This window comes from Brassica oleracea, chromosome C9, assembly GCF_000695525.1.
Source record: "Brassica oleracea var. oleracea cultivar TO1000 chromosome C9, BOL, whole genome shotgun sequence".
Lineage (NCBI taxonomy): Eukaryota > Viridiplantae > Streptophyta > Magnoliopsida > Brassicales > Brassicaceae > Brassica > Brassica oleracea.
Genome location: NC_027756.1, coordinates 6,529,940 through 6,535,474, shown reverse-complemented (window position 1 = coordinate 6,535,474; position 5,535 = coordinate 6,529,940).

Here is a 5,535-nt window from a genome sequence, read left to right as displayed (position 1 = left end):
CCCCCCCGAATTCAAATATGGGCCACTCCATTGTTTCCTATAGTTGGATGTAAGACAGCTTCTTTTGTTCCGCCAAATTTTCTTTGCGCTAGATACAGTGTTGCCGCCGGAGCACGAGACTTGTTTTCACATTATCGATAAGTAAACAACTTCTAAGCGTTATTAAAATACTATTCTGATTATATGGATTAATACTATTTGTTATAATGTCATGTGCTTAAAGTTTTTTTTTAAGATACCTTTTATTTTTATAAATAGTTGCCAAATTCTCTCTCTTGGCTCAAATTCTCATTGGAAAGTACTGTTACTCAAGTTCTGTTTTGGAGGCGTCTATACCCCAGAATGCATCGCATGGTTGGAGGAGAATTATGGCTGGTAAAGAAGTCTTGAAGAAAGGATTAGGATGGGTGGTGGGCTCAGGATCAAACATCAACGTATGGACAGAGCCTTGGCTGTCTCTAACCCATCCCCTCGCACCAATAGGACCCCCAACCGATACCAACAGGAATCTGACTGTTGCTGACCTCATAGATGCGCCATCTGCGGATTGGAACCTGGAAGCTATAAGAATGCATCTACCTCAGTATGAGGACCAAATTCGAACCATCCCCCTAAGCCAGTTCTATATGTATGGCTCCCGGAGAAGACAGGAACTTATTCCACGAAGACAGGCTACACATTGAGCAAACTAAATAATGCAGAACCTGATCTCTCCTTCAACTGGAAAAAGCTTATCTGGGGAGTGCAAACATCTCCAAAACTCAAGCATTTTCTATGGAAGATAAAGAGTACAGCTATCCCGGTGGGAGAGAACCTGATAAGAAGAGGCATTGAAGTAGATGGAAGATGCAAAAGATGTGGAATACTTGAAACAGAGAGACACTTGTTCTTCCAATGTTCTTTTACTTGCCGGGTTTGGGACCTGGTCCCAACTACGTCAAAGCCGAACCCCAACTCCATATCAACCCCTGCTTCCTTCCTTACTGCTTGTGAGCGTATGATCAATCTACCAACCTCAGGACTTAATAACGCTGCCTTGTACCCGTGGGTGCTTTGGTATCTTTGGTCTGCAAGGAATAAATTCTTGTTTGAAAACTCGATTTTAGCTGAACAAGAGGTGGTCTCCCTGGCACTTAGGGAAGCAAGGACTGGGCAAGCGGCTCAGAATGCCATATTAAAACCGAGCGATGTCATAAAAGGGAGGAAAATACCACGGCCATGTGGACCGTCAGGAACCAACATCTGTTTTGTTGATGCTGCTTGGAATGCAACCACAAGAGGGGGAGGCTTCGGTTGCATCTTCAAGGACCCGTGCAACAATAACATTCTACACCAATCATCTACAAACCGCTGCTTCGTCGGCTCTGCTTTCATCGCAGAAGCTATAGCGGTTAAGACAGGCCTTTTGAAGGCCATCACCTTGGGACTAAGAACGTTGTCTGTCTGGTCAGCTTCACAGTCCCTTATCAACATCCTCAATACAAAGAAGAAGTCTACTGAAGCTCAAGGAATTTTATTTGATATTGAACATCTCTCTTCTTGTTTTGCTAGTATTTCCTTTCATCATGTACCTAGGCTAAACAATACTGATGCTGATGCGTTGGCTAAGCTAGGTCTGTTGAACCTCGTAAACTTGGTTTGAGTTTGTTTATTTAATATAAGGTTTGTTCAAAAAAAAAAAAATAGTTGCCTTCCTCCAACAGGAAGCAGGAAGTATATGGCGAATCTAGAAGAACTTTTAATCGGGGCACTCCTAAATAATTTAAATTAGTTGGGGAATTATCATGAGATTTGAGCCAATTAACTTTAAAAATCAAAAATTTGAGCTGATTGCATAGAGAAATTTAAAAATTAGTTGGGGGCACGTGACCCATCTATCATAATCCACCCATCAGATACAAAGTATACATACACAAAAGAAGGTAGCTACCAGCACATAATATCTAAGATGAGAAAATGATAGAAGATTCATATGAAAGAAAATGAGAGAGTTGATTATGGCTGGAAGTATTTGAACCACCATGCGAGAAAAGAATTACCCGCTGACTGAGGAGCTGACCCTCGTCATGTGCTTAAATTAAGGTTGCTCCGAGTTCGTAATTTTGTACGAGAATACAGCTCGGAATAAAAATGTTTATACAAGCGGACGATGGGGATCCACGTGAATTATCAATTCTTTATTTTAATCGTGAATGTTTATATAAATTAAATCTTTACTGAGACCATCATTAACCCCAGTCTCTTAACTAGGGTTCTTAGATACGGGTAAGAGACGGTTCTTAACTTTTCTTAGATTTGAACTAAGAAAAACTGAGAACCCTCTCTTAAATAAGAGATATAAGAGCACCATTAATCCTAGCACCCCATTTAGGGTGCTTAATTTTTTTTCCCCGTTTTTTTTCTGATTTAAAAAAAAAATTAAAAACGAACCAATCGCGGGCCGCCACATATCAGTGGGGCCCGCGAAACAGGGCTAACACCGGCGCTTAATTAGGCAGAAGAAGCACATGTGCTTAATTTTTGTGTGGATCCCACTCACTATTATATTAAGTTTTTGCTAAGCTCCCCCTCTAAGCACCCCCGTTAATGCTGCTCTAAAATCAGTCTCTTAGCCGAAAAGTGTAGAAAAAAAAAATGTCAAATCATGAGTTAAGAACTCCAGCTAAGAGACCATGGTTAATCATGCTCTTAGTATCTTAATACATAGTAGATAACACTATTTTTCTTGGTTATGTTTAGTATCTTTAAGTATTAAACTTTACAGTACTCGACAACGTCTTTTTCTTTGATGAACTTTGGCTTCCAATAGTCGACAACGTTTCACAAAGAAAAGGTTGACAAATAAATTAAGGAATTTGCTGGTCAAAAAAATGATGCGATTGTTCACACAGTAGTCGTGTCATGTCCCCGTTCCTGGAACTTGACATGAGACATAGACGTTTCAACAGAAACAGGACTACTTTGGTTCAGATCATGGGAATTGATCGTAAACAAGCTGTAATGAAGTGAATGATCAGGATGGATCATGAGAAAACTAAGTCTAGGCCTGGAAATAGACCAAAGGACTTAGTAAGATTGAATAAGAGGAAGAGAGCAAGCTGGACGAGTGATGAGACAGCTGGACGATGCGAGAATGAAGCTCGGTCAGCTGGGCGAAGCTCGGACAAGCTCAGTGTAGCTCACATCAAGTTTGGCCAGCTCAGCTAGCTCTAGCTGGACTACTAGCTCACTCAGCTGGGTCAGCTGGTAGAGATGTCAAACAAGTTTTCCCATCCCGTTCTGTCCCGTACCGCAGCGGGTTAGTCGTCGACCGGGTTACAGCGGACCTGTCCCGCGCGGGCTGTGGTCTTCAAAATGCCGGTCCAAACCCGTACCGCAGAATATATAAGCCTTCGCAGGCCGTCCCGCGGGACGCCTCCTTATCAAACCTTATCAAACCGCCTCCTACAGTTTCTTTCATGAATGTTCAAGTAAAAGAGTTGTGTAAGAGAGTTGAAGAGAGCTCATTAAGCTTCACTAAAGCATTATCAAAATCAATGTCACAAAGCTCCGTTTGTGCTTGCGTTCTTAAGTTAAAAGCCTTCTTTTTGTTATCAGCATAAACTTTTGTTGAGTTAGAATCTGATTAAGTTGTTGTCTTTGTAATAATTTGGTTCAAGTGTTGTATGTCTTCATCAAACCATCTCTCTTTTTAATTATTTGGATTGCAAAAAAAATCGTGAATCACTTTGCCAAATTATACAAGTGACGTGATATACAACTTACTTTTCTCCTAAACAACACCATTGCAACCAAATTTAATTTAAGAAAAACACCACTTCACAGTACTGAAAACAAAACCAATCAACTTAAACAAGAAATATCACATTGTAATAAAGCAATTCATAGTTGTGTGTAATAAAAAGAGAAAACCAAATCAAAACACCACCAGAGCTCGAATCGTCATCGCTGGAGCTGGAGTCATCATCGTCGGAGCTCGAATCATCATCATAGGAGCTCGAATCATGCATCATCGCCGGAACTCCTTATGTTTTCTAGGGGAAAAGTCACAAGAATCGCTTTCTTCTCACTTTTTTTCTCATTTTTTCAGGTAAAATAAGAAATGAAGAAAAAAAATGTGGGTCCATGTAATCCCGCATGACCTGTTTCGGTCCATCCTGCAAAAGACCCAGTCCCACAAAGACCCGTCCCGCGAGGCCCGCAAATTTGCGGGCCTAAAAAACTTCGTCCCAATACCGTACCGCGACAGTCCTTTACGGGTCAGGCCCGCGGTCCAGATCCATGATTGCCATCTCTATCAGCTGGGATTCAGTTAAACTCAGCTGGATTGAGGGGTGGAAGCTCGGACCATTGTGTCAGTTCTGGGCGGTTACCGGGCCGGTTGGTTGGCCAAGGATGGCTATGGGCCGGTGGGTTCTTCTGGTCAGACCATGGGCATGAACAATCCGTGTGGGCTTGTTTTGGACATGTCCAGGAGTGGTTTGACAGTTCTAGAGCGTCTGGTAACTGCCATAGGCGAATGGGTATGATCTGATCCATTGATTAAATCAATGGCCAGAAATGATACCGAAGAGATGCAATGGTTAAAAAGTAACCACCCCTTCTCCTATATAAGGAAGGCAAGTCCATGCCTTTGTGGGCACGCCAGGGCTTCCTCCTACACCCTGAAACACAAAGAAAAACAGAAAAAAGACAGAGAGTTGGTCGGATTCAACATCCAACCCCAAGAGTGGTGTGAAGTCCACAAAGAGGCAGTTTTGGGAGAGATCAAAGGGGAAGTTATGAACGACCCTTTGATGGGTTTTGATTCATGTAGACATCACCCAAATCATCCTCCAGGGCCTGAGAACACACACAAATAGTCAGGGAAGAAGAGGGATGGCTGGATTCCACTTCATATGGCCAAGGTAGCCTCAAGGGGAGAGGTGCGTGAGAAGGCAGTTTCATGGGAGTTGGGAACGACCATGTGATGGTGTTTGATCATGGATGATCACGTCCTAGGATTCCTCTCCAGCGTGGGAACACACGCAAATATCCAGTGTAGAGAGTGGTTTCATGGGAGTTCCATGGAATGGATGATGGGTGCGACCCATGAATGGATCTTATCAATACCGGAAGTATATGATAAGAACTGATAGAGGCGTGCACTGGAGGAGCATGACCAAACATAATAAGGAAAGGCACATGATCTAATCAGATCATGTATAAGGTAACCGATTTTATAATTACTTTCCAGTTTATATTTCTGTCTCTTGTGGTGTGATCAAGGCCAAGTATGGCACACCCCTTGAAGATCATATATTGTGATGTAAACTATGTTTACATGGTGTAGTCTGTTGGTTCAGACTTGATGGCACTGAACCATGGCCTTGGCCGGTTCAGGAAAGATGTCTATGGCCTTAGCCGGGCTATTCATGATCAGGATTCATATGATCCGGGTCGATTCATTGGATTCTGATTATGGGAATCTCTTAGTTGGGATTTATCATGAGTTTTAGTCAATTTTAATTAGTTTTTGGAATACTTTCGAAATTG